The 18673-nt window shown below is 31.2% G+C and overlaps 2 protein-coding genes across 4 annotated transcripts in view; one reads left to right on the top strand and one right to left on the bottom strand.

Annotated features, from left to right (window-relative positions):
- LOC107436500 (sodium-dependent glucose transporter 1A) overlaps positions 1-18673 on the bottom strand; it is a 60994-nt gene that overhangs the window by 25228 nt on the left and 17093 nt on the right. The window contains exons 1-2 of one of the 2 annotated variants that reach the window (XM_016048247.3): positions 3387-3442; positions 221-828 (exon numbers count right to left, since the gene is read on the bottom strand). The gene's annotated coding sequence lies outside the window, so the exon portion shown is untranslated. Of the gene's footprint in view, positions 1-220; positions 829-3386; positions 3443-18673 lie in introns of those variants that run through there. The other variant, XM_071178975.1, reaches the window with a different exon arrangement.
- Positions 15262-18673, top strand: part of LOC107436501 (sodium-dependent glucose transporter 1) — a 17681-nt gene continuing 14269 nt past the window's right edge. Inside the window, exons 1-2 of one of the 2 annotated variants that reach the window (XM_071178974.1) lie at positions 15262-15608; positions 16392-16509. The gene's annotated coding sequence lies outside the window, so the exon portion shown is untranslated. The remainder of the gene's footprint in view (positions 15609-16391; positions 16510-18673) is intronic. The other variant, XM_043053244.2, reaches the window with a different exon arrangement.

Below are 18673 nucleotides of genomic sequence, written 5' to 3'. Positions count from 1 at the left end.
ATTGAAAAATTATTGTTTGGAAGAGAGCCATGTTTAGAAGATTTTACTTTAACGTAGAAAAAACACCACGGTGTTTCATGTTGTATTTCATGACAATAAATTAATAAAATGCTATGTAAAATATTTTTACCTAAGTTAATACAAAATAATGAAGAAAAGTATGGAAAATATGTTTAATAAAAATTCTGCGTCAAAGGGTTAAGCAGTATATTTCACTTACCAAATATTGTGTCTCTTCGGCTACTGCAAAGGGTGATGGCTGATCATTGATTGCCTGTGTTTCTGACTCGACAAGGGCATAGCTAGGACCTCCATAGCCGAGGGGTATTGTTCATCTGCCAAACGCTTTGACGCTAAGAGGTAGCGGGTTAGAATCTTCTCATGACCTTAGATGTATCTTTGTGTTCGTATATTTGCTCTAACTGGTCTTCTTTAATTTGAGTACAGTTTATAAATTGAGCATATGTAAGAGAATAAATAAATAGCTGGATTGGCTGAAAGAATAAGATTCCAAACATCATAAGAGATGGTCGCAAGTTCGTGCCATCGAAGAACCTCAGTGCTTGATAACGAGTATCATGACCGATGAGGTGTTCTGGAGCGGTATTCTTGTCCATTGGGAAGAATTTTATCATTTGGCAATCCAGAAATCTCTGTAGAGATCAGATTCAGATCTGCAGTCCATTACTGGCAATCGTGATGACTAGTAGACGCAATAGGTTCGAATCCTGGATGTGTCTATGTGCCATCCATCTTTAAGTTTTGCTATCTGCACTTCTTCAACTTGACAAGGATTTAGATGTCGCTCTTTGTACAAAACAGAGAAGCCTGCACGCGTATGTGAATAAATAAATAAATAAAAAAATAAGTGATTACCAGAATCCTAATTACGTATTACAGTTTTAAACGTAATTATAAGTAATCATAATGAACAATTATGATAGTTTGATATTAGTTGTTGATGTTGCTCGAGAGCTACACTCATGGGCTAAAAGCGATGACACGAGGTTTATCTTTTATTATGACTTTTTATAATTTTATAACCGTTGTATAACAGCCGACCCAATTTTATGGTTTTAAGACTACTAATGTTCAACTCCGTAGCCTTGTCATTTTGAACCCAATCCAGAAGACAAGGGAACTCATGGATCGAGTATTGGGAGAAATTGCCTTCGTGGTGGACTTTTTGATGGAGCTAACCAGCATTTGCGTTACATGGAGAGGAAGACCGCGAGAACCTCCCACGGTTAGTCTGATGGCAACGGGACTCTAACCCATGATCCGTCTACCACTGAGGATATTTTACGTCAGGCGGAATTCGTATCGACTAGGATTCGTACTCGGTTCGCCACATTGGAAGGCGAACGCTCTATCCCCCAGGCCATCGCGGCTCTTATTATGACTTGCGCCCAGACAATACACTAGCTCAATTTTGGTCGGAGGCTGTTGGTGGTAGTAATCAACCGATCTCCGTACCATGCTCCCCAATCGCCTAAATATGCTTGAACTTTTATGACATTGAAATGGGGTAATAACATTAGAGTGGATTCCGAAATACTAACAATGCACGAACGGAGAAAGTGCAGTTTGTTTAGATAACCAGCCATCAGCACTGGGAATCGAACCCCGGCCAAATCTGTGCTAGTACAAGCCTCTACCGAGATGCCGACTGGGCGGACATTAATAATGCTCTATTTACAAAGGTACACTTTATGATATTAGGAGAAACTTTCTTCACAGACAAGTTTGTTGCTTAGCAATCATAAGGAAGAGTCTCGTATCGACTAAGAAAATTAAAATTTAATTAATCTTACTCTTCCTAGTTGAATTTGATAAAATTTTTCCTTAAACAGTGAATTATTGAACGAAAAATCCTGTATACATCACTGAATTTTTCTTTGTAAAAGATCTGAGATCCTCTCTAACTACCTCAACGATCGAAATAATGTGTCAAATAATCCACTGTTTTTGTCAAATTCCTCAACGTACAATTAAGCTGTAGTTCATTTACGTCGCCCTAGAGCTGCACAATGGGCTATTGGCGACGGTCTGGAAAACATACCTGAGGATGATCCGAAGACATGCCATCACAATTTTGATTCTCTGCAGAGGGGATGGCACACCCACTTCGGTAGTCCAACGACCTGCATGCGAAGTCGAGCATTTTAAGGTAGAACAGTCTAACGAGGACTAATACCGCACACCCTCGGTCCCTACGCAGACTGATCCAAGTGGTCACCCACCCGCACACTGACCGCAGCCAGTGATGCTTGACTTCGGTGTTCTACTGAGAACCGTGTCTTCACGATCAGTCCACTGCGGGACGTCAACAAGTAGAAATTGACTCCAAATGAGGAGTATAAATAATTAAAAAAAAAGTAGTTTAAAACAATCAATAATTATATCGAAACAAAAAAAACTGTTTCACGCATTATTTCTTAATGGTTTCCGTAATTAATAGGCATACAAAATTTCAACACGATTAATAAGTGACACTTTGTGTATTTTCAGTGTCAGAATTAAAAAATGAATTCGGAATAAAAAAAACTATGATTTCGTTTGCGTGCCAACAGATTAGAAAGCCCTGGTATTGATAATTAAAAACAAGAACTTTCTATAGTAAAATATCTTATGTCACAGGGCAAAATTAACGATAGCCTACTGATCCCAAGGAGACTAAATAAAACAAAATTCAATTAAAAAATTATCTGATCACCACTTGATCTCTATTTTTTTGTTGTTGTTAAAGTACATCCCATTTTCATATTTTTTCTTTTTTTTTAATAAATATGGAATTATTACGAATGTTTTATAATATTATGCTTGTTTCGTAAAATGTATCTTAACTTTGAAATAAACCTTGCGATGTTTACTAACCCTTAAATTATTAGCATCAAGAGTTTTTTCAATCATTTTAAATTTTTGTAAAAGTGGTTACATGTTTTAAAAAGTGGCTTCTGATAAAAATGCTACAACTAACCATCGGTCAATAGCAAAAGTTCCTAATTTTGCACTATATTTTACATAGTTATATTTACTTCCGTTGCTATTTATCATTTATCTCTTAACTTTCTGAGTAAAAATACATTATACGATATCAACAGAAGTTATTAATATTGTAATAATAATATAAAACAATCAGATCATATAATAATACCAAACCACAATTTAAACACTCCGCTGGAATATTTGAATCAATTGCTGGAAATATGTACAAAATTTTTGTCCTTATCAAAATAGCATTCTAAAAGCGAATTAAAAAAATATACGCTAAAGGTAAATAATAGGGTGCATTAAAATTCTAATTCACTAAATATGTACTTGAATTTCATATTTTTTATATTGTCAAAAAGTTTTTTCTATATTAAAAAAAGATAGTACATTACCTAAAAGTGAGAGGCATCTTCCTATTGCGTAGCTGCTTCTGCAATGGAAAATCTATTCTACGTCCTATTATTATGGTCACACGCATGCGTCAAATGGAAATCAATAGTCGATGTATACCAATGTCCGAAGGAGAGAAAACGTGTTCATTTCATCAGTATTCAGTGGCGTAGTTTTGGGGGACAACCCTCCCCCAAACCGAAATTCTACAATTACTTGATTATTGAACTACTACTTACTATATATATATATATATATAGCACAATAAATAAATACAAAAAGGATAAAGAGAAAAATGAAGAAAAAATGAAAAAAATTAATAAGTTTTATTTACTTCTTATAAGCTGCAAGCATATAAAACTTATAAAATAAGTTCAAAATTTAGAGAAAACATGGAAAAAATTATAGAAAAATGGAAAGAGAAAAAGAAAATTATTGAAATAAAATAAAAATAACATAATTTAAATAAAATTAATACAAAAAATTTCAATCAAAATTCGGGTGAAAAAAAATGATATCTCCTTATCAGCTCACACGATTATATCCGCAAAAAGGAGTGCTTTCTAATATTGTATCAATAGAGCCAAAGCAAAATATATCAATATAATAGTGCGAGAAGCTCTCAAAAAATGTTTGCAACAAAAAATTTTTGAACGATGAACAACCGACCCAATTTTGAGTTTATTACAGTCCGTAGCCCTGTAGTTTTAAACCCACCCCAGAAGACTATAAAACTCCTGGTTCAAGTATCGGGACAAACTAACNTATATATATAGCACAATAAATAAATACAAAAAGGATAAAGAGAGAAATGAAAAAAAATTATAAGTTTTATTTACTTCCTATAAGCTGCAAGCATATAAAACTTATAAAATAAGTTCAAAATGTAGAGAAAACATGGAAAAAATTATAGAAAAATGGAAAGAGAAGAAGAAAATAAAAATAATATAATTTAAAAAAAATTAATAAAAAAATTTCAATTAAAATTCGGGTGAAAAAAAATGATATCTTCTCATCAGCTCACACGATTATATCCGCAAAAAGGAGTGCTTTCTAATATTGTATCAATTTAGCCGAAACAAAATATATCAATACAATAGTGTGAAGAGCACTCAAAAAAAATTTTTGGAACAAAATAGAGCACATTAAGTAATAAATATAACGTAAAAAACAGAATATAAAAAGTAAAGAAAAAGCAGAACCAAACACAAAACGAAATCTATAAATAATATTTTATTTTATTTTAATAATTTTCTTCTTCTTTTTTCACTTTTCTGTAAATTTTTCCATGTTCTCTCTACATTTTGCTTTTCGAACTTATATTTGAACTACATTTAAAAACATAATTAAAATACATACAGGTTTTTATGTATGCAATGTCTTTTATACTTATATTTTTGGATTCCTTGCTAAAAATGAAATTAAAATAGGATTTAAATTTGAAATTTTAGTAAAATTGTAAACGAAATATTCATTTAGAAATTAATAATCTGATTCGGGTATTTTCAGCAGGACGATCAAATCAGATCCAGTTCCTTAAATCTCTAAAAATTGTGAATGGAATTTTACTATGTTTTAAAATTGTAACTTTTTCTGACAGAATTATTTAAAACATCGGTAAAAGAATAATTATTAAATGAAGGCAATGACGTTACTGGGAAATTATGAACTGAGTCATTCGAAAAGTAGCAGTTAAACGTTTGCTTACATTTAAAAAGTTAAAGTAATTAAGAGCGCGCTCCGTAACGCAGATTTCATGCAGTCTGACGCAGCGCAACATTATCTCTATGGTTACCAGATTAAACGCTTTGTCGAAGATAAAAAAAAAAAAATTAAAACGTCCGTGTTTTACCCTGAACTGCTTGTGATAAAAAAAATTGTAGATTATCAAATATTTAAACTGTCTAACAAATATTTTGTGTGAAAAAATATTTTGCTTTGTTGCTTTCAATTTATGTTCGTATAGTTAGGGCAAAATTAGCAATCTTCACCGACGACAGGGCGACTAGATATAACAAATACCGATTAAAAATGGTTTGTAAGTAAGCACCCGATCACCACTTTTTTTTTCTTCATGAAAATGCACCACATGAAGATTTTATTATTGTTTATATAATAAATTTGAAGCTATGGATGGTTGGAGCAGATGGCTCTAGAAGTTAAAAATCGTCGTAAGACTTCTTGGTTACTACTTCCGACTGATTTTTACACCTAAGTCTAAAAAAAAATGTACCATCTAATATTGTTATACTTGTAGTGTTTACAATATAAAGCGTTCTTTCAATATAACTCTTTCAACGAAACTGAGGGGAATTATAAAACGACTATGTCAACTATCATCTATTAAAAGGTAACTCAAGATAGAATCGAATTAACATGTCTTATGCAATACACTAGTGATTCGGTATTTAATATTTGTAGTGGTAGTTATGCCACATTACTCCCCTTCCAGAATTTTATCTGTGATAGAAATCGATGAACGGTTACCACTAGTTGATTCATGCTGTTTATACATTTATATCATTTTCGCTCATTATATTTTTTTCTTCATTTCTTATAGCATTTTGCTTATTATTTTTTCTTATTTTTGTTTTATAGCATTTCGTTCATTTTTTTGAGCTGTATATTTTTGAGCAAATCAACTGTTTAATGTGGATCATACATCAATATCGGCAAGTTCTTATTTGCCGGGTCACCAATGAGGGGTGACCACGTCCGGGTCACCAATGAGGGAACCCGGACGTGTATATAAGACACTTCACTAGTGTATAAGACAAGTTAACTCGATTCTATCTCGAGGTACCTTTTGATAGATAAAGGTTAACATTGTCGATATATTAATTCCCCTCAAAACAAACAACAAATGAACTCATAAGATTTAGCAAGCTAGGATGCTATCCGAAAAATAAAAAACTTTGCTATTTTACGCAAATATACCCAAATAAGGGATAACGTTCAAAAGATGGCTAACCTTACACTTTATTTATGCTGGGATTTTAATTTTGTTAAATTTGATTCTGACCTGTTAGAATTTATAAATTGCAGGAAACTCTTATGAGTGGAAAAATTAAGCGTAAATTTAAACACATATCACACTAATACAACTTCCTAGCATTTTAAGCCTGTTCACACATCGCTTGGTAAGCATAACATAAGCGGAGGGATACACCGGAAGTCTCCTAAATTTGTTCTGTTATTGTTTACATTCAGTCAACCATCCATAATGAATATTTTATAATATTCCGAAAATTATTTCACGCACGTTTATTAAAAGCTTTCTTCATCGTAGAAACAAACCTCGCAATGTTTACCATGTTTCGAGAAATGCCTGAAATTATTAAGAAAAAGCACCCTTTCAAAATTATTTGAAATTTTCCATTTTTGAAAAAAGTGTCTTCACGTGTTGACCACTACTACAAATGCCACAACTGGCCACAGATCAGTAGCAAAGTTATCTACTTTTGCCCTAAAGTTTAAAACTGAAAAATTGTTTTGGAAAATAAGCATCAAAACTGAATCTTCCACCCGCTTTGGTGAATGTCCCAAATATATACAAGTTATAGTTAAGTGCCACTGCTTGGTATAGAGTTGCCTGATATGATCTATATCAACGCTTTTTAAGGTTCAGTGGAACTGCCCAAGATGCATTTGCTCGGTACGCCCTACATCAATGTTTTTTTTTAAGGTCAAGTACCACTGCCCAGGATGCATTTCACCGGTACTCCGAACACTGATGTTTCTCCCAATCTATTCTCAGCAGATATTAAAATATCGAATAAATATAATAATATCAACGAATTAATATCAAATCGGATAGAACATATTTTGGACATTCATCAAAGCGACTATGTGACTGTTGACATTCACCGGTGAAAGTCGACATTCTTGATTCCGGTCTATCATTGTAACACACGCTTTTTGGGTGATTCCGCAAGCAGAGACTATTAAAAATAATAGTTTATGCAGGATTTGTTTTTTTTCTTCTTCAGAATATGAATAAATTGTTTTATGCATTCCGATTTTCAAGAAAATACAATTTTCCGGTTAATTTTTATTTATAAAATATATTTTTTTTAACATTTATTACATCGCTTTATTTTATCTCTGTATATTAAACTGTCTCCTTTGAGTATTCATTTCAAGGTTACATTTTAGTTTGATGCGTAAAACCTATAAAACTTAGAAACTTGAAATTACGAAGATGTGTCGTAAAACGTACGGTGGTTAAAAATGAATCAAAACAATTGAGCAGTTGCTTAAAATTTCAAGATAATTAACTGTTAAAGGTATATGGGGGGAAAAAAGCCTTGCGAGCCGCTCTACAGACCGCTGGAAATGAACTGCAGAGTTTTAATTTTATAACCGTTGTTGAACAGCCGACCCAATTTTTTGGGTTTACGACTATTTATGTTCTAAACCGTAGCCTTGTAATTTTGAACCCAATCCTGAAGACAAGGGAACTCCTGAGTCAAGTATTGGGAGAAATTTACCTTTGTGGAGGACTTTTTGATGGAACTAACCCGCATTTGCGTTACATGGAGAGGAAGACCACGAGAACCTCCCACGGTTAGCCTGCGGCAAGGGGACTCTAACCCATGATCCGTCTACCTTTGAGGATATTTCACGTCAGCACTGTGGTCGGTGCACGCCGGATGCGGAATTCGTATCAACCAGCCATCGCCGGGATCGAACCCCGGTTCACCTCATTGGAAGGCGAACGCTCTATCCTCTGTGAAAGGTCTATTTTTGTTATGAATTATTTTTTAAAATTCCAATTCATTCGAGAGTTATTATAATTATCATCGCACTTTTTTGTTTTCAATAATGATTATTTATCGCGTTTTTTTGAAAGATTTATCTCTCTGGAGAGATTTGAATTTTGTAAGCGCGCACTTGACTTGTTGTAAAAAGTAAAATAAAGAATAAATAAAATAAAATTTATAAAAGAGTAAAAGATAAAATGTTTTCAAACATGAATCGTAACATTTATATTGAAATTTTTAAACTAAGTTGGAGATGTAGTAGTAAATCTGACTAATTAATTAAAAATATAAAAGTCGACAGATAAAAACCGTTTCCATTTCGAATTGTTATGCAAATTAAGGTTATCGTTAAAGATTGTTAATAAGAAAAATTAACTCTAATTTTGTCTTACATAATCTAATTTTGTCTTTTAAAAATGATTTTTTTTTTCCAATTCAAGTAATCGGTCATTTTATGACGGTAACAAATTAACAGAAGGTTCGTAAATAGAATGATAATAATTAAGTAAATTTTAAAAGAAAAAATTTCGACTTCTGAGGAAAAATATAGCGAGAAATGAGAGTTCACCACGAGGGTTAATGATCGGAACTTCGTTGTCATTTAAAACATATTTTCATTTGTTTGTTATTCTAAATAAAATAGAATAAAATTTTCAATTTTTTTCAAAAAAGGAAATGTTTTCTTTTAAAAAAATTTTAACTAAGAAGAATTCACTATTATTTCTTGTTTTCTATTATTTCACAAAATTTTTAAAAAAAGGATTTTTTATTAATAAATGCATATTTCTTTATAACTCTTTTAATTTTTACTTTCCAGATTAAAATATATACCGCTTTGATTTTACACTAGACCATTGCGAGACATTAAACTTTTTAAAATTTTACAGCAGGGAACTTTCCAGACTAAAATATGTACGGCTTAAATCTTACACTAGACCAGGGATGGGCAAACCACGGCCCGCGGGCCAACTGTGGCCTGCCGGAAGGTTTTATCCGGCCCGCGGATAGAATTTTATCTTGCCGATCCGTGACGAATATAAACAATATGCATCCATTTTCTTGTCTACTTTGTTCAAAGCTATTTTTGTTCTCTCTTTTTTAACAAAGTATTGATGATCTTTTTGCTTTCTCTATTTTTGTACTACAAAATATAAATTGATGGAAATAGGTATTGGTAAAATGATGAAAGCATAAGTTCTTCATAGAATAACAGTAGATTGGCTCCATCTGAAGCAGTTGTTTCTAAATATGCCGAAGCTAAACAGTTTTACAATTTATTACCAGACGCTAGTTTCCCAAATTTAATATTTCATGGCCAGAAAATCAGTGCTATGTTTGCTTCATCTTATATATGTGAACAAGTGTTTTCAATTATAAACCATTGAAAAAATCATTTCAGAATTAAACTAACAGGCAAACTTTTAGTCTTGAACATTAAAATAAGTACATCTCACTTGGAACCTCAATATAAAGAACTTTTAAAAATGAAATCGCAATTTCAGTCATTTCATTAAATATTTAAATTAAAACTTTGCATATCGTTTTTCTATTTAAGATGTTTTTACTTAGCCCACCAAACTTTTTTTCTTTGTTTTTTTGCCTTCGACCAAAAAAGTTTGCCCATCCCTGCACTAGACCTTTGCGAGACATTAAACATTTTCAAAAAAGCTTTTTTTTTAAAATTTTACTGCAAGGAACTTCCCAGATTAAAATATGTACCGCTTAGATTTTACACTAGAACATTGTGAGACATTAAACATTTTCAAAAAAGCTTTATTAATTTTTACTGCAAAGAACTTTCCAGATTAATATGCGTGCTGCTTAGACCATTGCGAGACATTTACTTTTTAATCAATAGCAGACTTCTAGATTATTTTGCTTCCGCAGTTTGTTGGCAAACATTCAAAAGAATTGAGCGATTTTAACTCTTTCTTTTTATTTATTATTATAAATGTCAAGTGTTAAAAAGAAAATACAGATTCTGTGAAGTTCTGTTGAGAGAAAAGAAACTCTCTCCATGCAAAATTGTTTACTCAATGAAAGAGGTAATTGATAAACAAGTTGCGCTTATTTTTAAAACAAACTTAACGTATTAATGCAAATATATATTTTTTAAACAGCAGGCTATTTTAAAATAAAATTGAAAAAAAAAAACTGAAAGAAACAAATCCCGTGAACGTTTTTTTCTCGCTCTGATTTCACAAAACTTTTTTCTCTATCTTACATTTTAACCATGCTTACATTTTAGTTAAAAATTTCTTTCCCTTCAGAAATGTATGAATAGAAAATAACAGTGGGCATGTTTCAAGCGATACAAAAATTGGCGCCCATTTTCAAGACTTACCAAACATGAATGAGACGAAACAAAAATGATTTAAAATAAAAAAAAAACATGAAGTTGCCAACGAAAAATGGATAAATAAAGGTCGGAAACGAAGCTATAAAAATCACAGTAGCTGGACGAGGAAAAGTAGAACAAGAGAAACCACAGTGGCCGAGAGGCAAATCAGGGTAAAATGCATTTCCACGCACTATGGAGGAGTGGTTAGGAACTAATATCGTTAGCAAAGGAATCAACTTTCATATGAATAAAGCAATATTCCAGGGCATCAAGTTTAGCTGATGTGACTAGGGTGGAAAAAAATATTAGCATTGTCAAAATCAAATTTATGCCCAAGATCCCAACAATGTGCAGTCATAGATGAATTCTTGATAACGAACATATCTATCGTGTTCTTAAGGTCTAAATCTCAAAGCGCGTATAGTTATTCCGATGTAGCCAAGGTAAATGCCTCCAACGATTGTCAAAGTTAATAGGATCTTCAAGAGACTTAAATTTGATTTTGTTAACATGCCTGAAAATGACTTTAAAACCAAAACGGGAGAGGATATTAGCAATGTTATAACAAACTGGAGGAAGGAGAAAAAACAGTAAAGTAAGAAGTTCTCTGTAAGGATTAAGACGAAGAGAGGTCTATTGAGTTAAGCAAGAGCTGGATCAACCATAGAAGGGTAATTCCAGGGTTGGCAGCAAACGAAGTGAAGTTCTGAGAAGAGGGAGTCAGAGAAAAGGTTGAATGCGTGGAAAAAGGAAGTATAAAATGTAGACAATTTTCTAACAATTAGGACGATTTCAATTAATATGAGCTATTTACTATTTGGAATAGTTTTTAAAAAGGAAATATGAAGGTGTAACAAGTTTTTCTCGCTTTTATTATGTGCGAAAAGAAATGCACTATAAATTTTAAATTGTATTAATTTACGATTCAATTTCTTTTCTTAAAATATGGAAGAACACATTTTTTTAAGACTATCACTTGAGCCGTGATGGATCACGGAATAGAGCCTTCCAATGATGTGATGCAGGTTCGATACCCAGCGATAGCTGCCTTATACGAATTACGCACTGACCACAGTACTGTCGTAAAATATCCTCAGATGTAGACGGATCATGGGTTAGAGTCCCGTTGCCGTCAGGCTAACCGTGGGAGGTTTTCGTGGTTTTCCTCTCCACGTAAAATGCGGGTTAGTTCCATCAAAAAGTCCTCCGCAAAGGCTAATTTCACTCAATACTTTGTCTTCTGGATTGGGTTCAAAATGACAAGGCTACGGAGTTAAACATTAATAGTCGTAAATCCAAAAATTAGGTCTGCTGTTCAACGACGATTGTAAAATAGAATTTAAAAAAAGACTATCACTGTAAAAATAGTACATACGAGTACTATTACACATACGAGTATAGTGATGCATTTGTCCCACTTTTTGATTAAACTATTAATTTGAATTAAGAATGACAATAATTGTAAATAAATGTTTTTTTCCCTATTATATTTACCAACTTGTAACTTATAGTGTTGAGTATTTTTTTACATAGATATATAATAGCATACATAGATATATAACTTTTTACATAGCATAAAATAGTGAAAATATAATTCTCGATAAATACTTTTCCAAAATGAGTCTTTCTCTTTTTCCTGAATCAAATCTTTCTCATTTAGAGGAAGTTTGACCCAGTGACCGAACTATGAGACAAACCCACACATTAAATATAAAATGAAATCATGTTAGAAATTGATATTGACGTGAAATTCTAAATTACATATTTATTCTTTACTAAGCGATGCAGTTTAATAAATAATTATTAATAACATTAATAACTAGGACGTACAAAACCGTTATTCATCATTGTCCCCCCCCCCCTGAAACGCGAGTATTTTTTAGAAAACACATAATATTTTGTTTTCAAAATATACAATTATTGCAGCTTAATGTAAGAACATTTTGTTAACATATCAATCATTACTAAATTGACCATTACATGTGTTTGAAAAATATTCATTTGAACATGACAACAACAAAAAAAGTTTAATTTAAGGAACGCAGAATGTGTAACTTATAAAAAGAAATAATTGTGGAGTAATTTTAATCGTTGACGAAGCTTATAACAATTCAAATAGGATAAAGTTCTTATCGCTCTTTATAAATTTTAAAAAAAAATTTACTACAAATATTTAGGTTTATATCTGTCAACACGTAATCTCTCATTCTTTGCTACTTTTGATTGGAGAGCGAGAGTTCATAGAAGATGTTGTGATGAAAAAGTACATTTTCTACAACAGTTCACACATAGTCAATCATTTAGAGCAAAGAAGCTGAGAAAGAAATCATAAAAAAGAAAAACATTGCAATAACTTTCAAACAAATCGGAATTTCGAATCAAACTTTGCGTTAAGTTCACTAATAAAATTGTTTTTGTTTTTTTTCCATCACGTCAAAATTTAACTCCGTAGTTGCATTTCAGTGGGCTACAGATTGTCTAAACATGGTATTTTTTCTTTTTAACAGTTATTAATTCTCGAACTAAGGGTCGAATTTTACACTTTTTTTTATATTCCGCCCTACTACCTGGAATTTTTTTTTTTTTTTTTTTACACATCGCAATTTCAAGTTTCTAAGTCTTATAGATTTTTTGCAGCAAAGCAACGTGTTATGCACAGCTTAAAAAAATGCATTTAAAATTTAAAAAACTTTTAAATAAATTTTAATTTGAAAAAAAACTCTACTTTAAGTTCATAAATTCAGTATGTTCAGTATTCAGTAAGGGCCCTTTCAGTATGTCGAATTTCAACTCTGAAGTTGCATTTCTGCGGCATGTAGAGCGGCCCGTATGGTGTTTTTCCCTACAAGTTTAACTGTTAATAATTCTCGAACTAAATGTCGAACGTTAATTTTTTAAAAATTTTGTTGTACTCTCTGTGCATTTTTATAACACACATTTGTAGTTTCTAAGTCTTACAGGTTTTGCGTAACAAAATAAAATGTAACGTTAAATTGAGGTACAGCGTCGATGGCACTTACGATTTTTTAATATAAAGAGATATTTCGTAACTGTGTTTACTGGATTTGATAGATTTAATTATCAAAATAATTGATAATGGTAAAAATTCCGATTTTTTAAATTTAATTTCTGAATTTGTAAAATATTCTAAAATTAAATGATAAACGTTTATCTTATAGTTTTTTAAACGTAATATTTCAATAATTAACATTATAAACGTTTGCTACTACTATAAATTGCTTTAGAGAAAAATAATGTATTATTTATTATTTTGTTATGCGAGAGCATTTACCCAACAGGTACTTCTGGCAAAGGGCAAATATACAACATGTAAACATTTTACTAACTTTAAACGTATTGTTCCAGATAGCGAATCGTTATAGTGGTGAAGATAATATCTCCACCTATTTAAATCAAATTCAGATTCTTACGTAGGCCCACACTACTTCACTTGCAGGTATCTCATTGAAAGAACAGTTGCTAACGTAAACAAAAACCACGTTTCAACAACCAATCAGGAGCGAGATACCCACACTACGTAATTTGCAGGTATCTCATTGAAAGAACGGTTGCTAACGTAAACAAATACCAAGTTTCAACAACCAATCAGGAGCGAGATGCCCATACTACGTCACTTAGAGATATCCCATTATGTACAAAATGTTTTGATTCGTTCAAAAATTATTGATTTTAGAGATATGACGAGATTGTAGAGGTATAATTACAGGTGTAAAGCGATATATTTTAGATTAATTGGTGAGATATATTTTAGAGATATAACGAGATAGATTTTGATTTTAGAGATATACTGAGATACACAAGAGTAAAAGTTAATGTTAAATGACTCGGTAAACTATTGGGACCCTTGTTTAAGACCCATCATGCTTTTAAGGTCAATAATTAAATTTCTCTGAAATTAATTTCGAATTTAATTTTAATTTATTACTTTCGTGAAAAAAGTTCACTCTGAGACAGTACATTTTTGTGCCTGACTTCGGAACTTAAATTATCTTTTGCATTAAATAATTACTTTATTTAAGATTTGCCATTCTATTCATTAATAAAATGAAAAGGTTACTTCAAGAAAATCCGATGAATAGATGAAAAGTACATATTTTTATTCACTGAAGCCATATTCTATTCTTCTGAGACTTAGTGTCCAATATATTTAACAACATTTTGGCAAAATTTTATCACTAAAAATTATATTTTAAGTTGTTTTTATTTTGTTTGGATGTTTTGACAGAGTGATTGTCTATGTGAAAAATATAATTAGATTTATCCTTGCTGCTCGAATGTTTTTAATTACAATGAAAAATTTTAAGAAGGTAAAAAATTCGGCTTAAGTATTCTTTTGGACAATTTAATGGCTTGTAAATTTTTTATTATTTGAGTGTAATGAATTTTGTTTTATGACAAAAATGTGAAGAAATACACTATAAAAATAATCTACAATATATAAAAAATACTAAAAACTAAAATATTTTATCATTTTATGTATTAATTTTTAAAAAAAACTAAATAATTAAGTTTGATTATTTGATTCTTTTAAATATTTTATAGCACTTATGAGGGTTTTTTTACCTCAGCTAAAAGAGAATTTTTAGCCGTTATTTAAAGCTTGGTTCTCAGAAAAATAAGTACACATTCAACGAAATTATTGTCCAAACCACTACTTTAAAAACAAACTACTTTCAATTTAGTACTACTTATAAATTACCAGCATTTTTTAAACAATGTATTTAATTCACGTTTAACTAGGTTCAGATAGGAGGCTGTTGTCAGAAATATTCAAATAAAGCTTTAGAATTGAGAGATAAAGTTAAAAACAACCGAATCTGAATGTTATGAGATAGAGAGAAGTTGTAAAGCAGTCAAGAAATAACATACAAACAATTCTCTTTCGACCTTCAATTACACGATAAAGACTGTAATTCTTTGCCATGTTGGCGAAACTGTCTCGAAAAAAACTTTACCCCTTTTTCCACAAGACAAGAAGCTAGCGAAAAAAAACTGTAAGTAATATTTTCGATTAATTATTTTATCACGCAATTGTTGTGTTTTCCTATTTTAATTCTAAAAAGATCCATTATCAACAAATTTTGAATAATGTTCTTCAGGTAAATATAATTATAAAATAAATATAATCAGGTAAATATATCAAGTTACCATTAAGCTTAATTGTTGGTCTTCAGGAAAATAATGAAAGTTTGTTCCTGTTAAGAAGCTATAACGTAGGAGAAACTTTTCATCACAAATTCTGTTTCATCTTCATTAGTAATATGAAGAGATAAGTTAATTCATGTAAAGCTAGATTAAATCATAAAGCTTCAAATGTGAATTTTTATTTCTCACCAAAAATCAAAATGAAAAAAAAGATTATTACAGGATAACCTGAAGCTGCGTAATCCTGCGATCATATATTTGCATTTTGATATTTTAAAAATCTAAATTTTGAAAAATATTTTAAAAACATCATTTAAAATTACATGGTAACTTGACGTATTTACCTGATATTACTTTTAATTTTAAATTACTTAATATAAGTGAATGAGAATTTATCATGAAGGCTAGATTAAATCATAAAGCTTCAAATGTGAAATCATTTTTTACGAAAAATGAAAATGGATACAAATTATTACAGGATAACCTGACGCTGCGTAATCCTGCGATCAAGTATTTGCATTTTTTGATATTTTAAAAATCTAAATTTTGAAAATTATTTTGAAAACATCATTTAAAACTTAATGGTAACTTGATATATTTACCTGATATCACTTTTTCTTCACTTTTAATTTTAAATTACTTAATATAAGTGAATGAGAATTTGTCATGAAGGCCTAGGTGCTTGACCAAGGTTGGGTGATATGCCCTCTTTAACCTGTATCTTTTGTTTTGATTAGTGTAGAAAGTTCTCCATAATCAAATTAGCACCTTCCAGAAGGAATCATTATCGAGCCATAAAAATAATATGTTAAAAGGACGCGGTGCAACAGAAGGAAAAAGATATTATTCTTAAAGGTAATATTTTTACTTCAAACTATTTTTTGGCACAGGCAAAAATTTTACCTGTTTTGAAAAATTCCATTGTTTTTTATTAAAAATTTCAAACTGTTAAATGAAGTTTTAAAATTAAATTGAAGAATTAAATTATTTTTATGAAAAAAATTCACCCATGGTGTTTTTAATAAAAAAGCTTTTGAAAAAACATTCTTCCGAATAATTCGAAAACGTGGCTTATCATTTTACAGCCCCAAGTCTAGAACATTTAAATGTACATTAAAAATTCTTTTCCTTTTAAACATTAACGAAAAAAAACTTAACTAATTTTTATTTTTAGAAAGAACTTCATAGTATCTGAATTTTGTTTAAAAAATAGACTTGCTAAAATCCAAATTTTGTTGGAAAAAAATAGTGTCATTATAACGTATAAAAATTTTAACATGTTCTTCAACTAACTACTCAAGTAAGATTCAAATGTAAACAAAAAAGGATAAATTGTTCTTGAGTTACAGAAGTGTTTTATTTTTCAGTAATTTAACCGATTTCAATTAAATTTTGAATTTAATATTGCATATTTAAAAAGCATGTAAGAATTTTATTTTTATATTACTGTTCAAAATTTTTTTACATTATAATTAAATTACACAAAAGTTATTAACTATATTATAATCGTTTCGTTTTGCAGGATGGTTATAAAATAAAATGGGATATAAATGGACAAAAACCTTTTGTATTACTCTGTTATTTCTGAGAAATGTCAAAATATGCAAAAATGAAATAACTTGAGGGTTCAAATTTTCGACTGTTTTACTGACCTCACTATTCAGTCGCGTATCATGCAAATGGCGGCCAAATCGATCGGAAGAAATTTATGTTTATCTGTATTGTGTTTGATTTTTTTGTAATCTAAATAATTTTCGTCCCTAATTAAGTAGCATACCTTGCGTGGATGTCTCAATGGTAGCTTCAATACTATAAAATCAGGACATGAGTTTATTATTTATCAGCATAATTATTAATATTTTATGGTATGCAATGTTCCTTAAAAGCTCACTATAACGAGCACTGCCTATTACGAGATGTCCGCTATGACAACCCATTTCAAAGACACCGTCATAATTAAAGCGTGAGTATGTTTATTACGAGTTAAAAATTTCTTACCTCTCGCTATTACGACACATTGTTTTTAGGGAAATACATTTTCTCACTGTATAGGTGAACGATATTATACAAAAAATATTTAGATGGAAAAGACATATTTTTCGACCGGTGCAATTTTTGACACCACAAACAAAAGTTAAAAAGCCTTCTTACAGTTTTAAACACTCATTACTTTTTTTCGAGAAAAGAAGGAGAAAAACAGTGTATGGTTAATCACCAGGTAGCCTAAGTTATTTTCTTCCTAACGCAATAAAAGAGATAAGTAGTTGGGGACATATAGTAGGCAGAAGAAGTATTAAAATTACTTCCTCTATCCTGAGATAAGATAGAAAACTTATCCTCCATTACAAGCTGTACAATGTTTTTTTAAGGTTCAGTGCCACTGCCCAGTATGCATTTCACCGGTATTCCGAACATTAATGTTTCTCCTAAACTATCCTCAACAGACATTAAAATATCGAATAAATGTAATAATATCAACGAATAAATTAATATTAAATGGGACAAATAGTTCGGACATTCACCCAAGCGACTATGAGATGGTTGACATTCACCGGTGAAAGTCGACATCCTCTTGATTTCAGTCATTCAAAGTAATATATACAGGGTGTCTCAGTTAAGCGTTTCAGAACTTCTAAGAGAGGTAGGGAGCATCCTGAGAACTCGAAATCATATAGCAATGTGGGGTCGGAAATGCTTTCCTGAAGCGGTGACGTACACAGAGGCACCATAAAGAAAAGAGACCGTAAGTGAAAAATCGCTATAATAATACATAGAAAAAATTATATGGTACATGGGCCGAAGTAAGTGTTCGAAGTTTCTGCCACCGACTACAATGTACACCTCACATTGCCGGCTCATGGACATTCGAACATTCTGCAATACTCCAGGCATATCTCGCAGGCAGCTACTGCGATTCTTGCAACCAGCATTATCCACAGGGGTGTCATAAACCAGTGTTTTCATATGACTCCAGAAATCAAGACATGATAGGTCGGGTGACCGAGGAGGCCATATAATT

Source organism: Parasteatoda tepidariorum, chromosome 3 (assembly GCF_043381705.1).
Source record: "Parasteatoda tepidariorum isolate YZ-2023 chromosome 3, CAS_Ptep_4.0, whole genome shotgun sequence".
NCBI lineage: Eukaryota > Metazoa > Arthropoda > Arachnida > Araneae > Theridiidae > Parasteatoda > Parasteatoda tepidariorum.
Note: the sequence above shows the minus strand (reverse complement) of the source record. Positions and strands in the feature narration are given on the sequence as shown.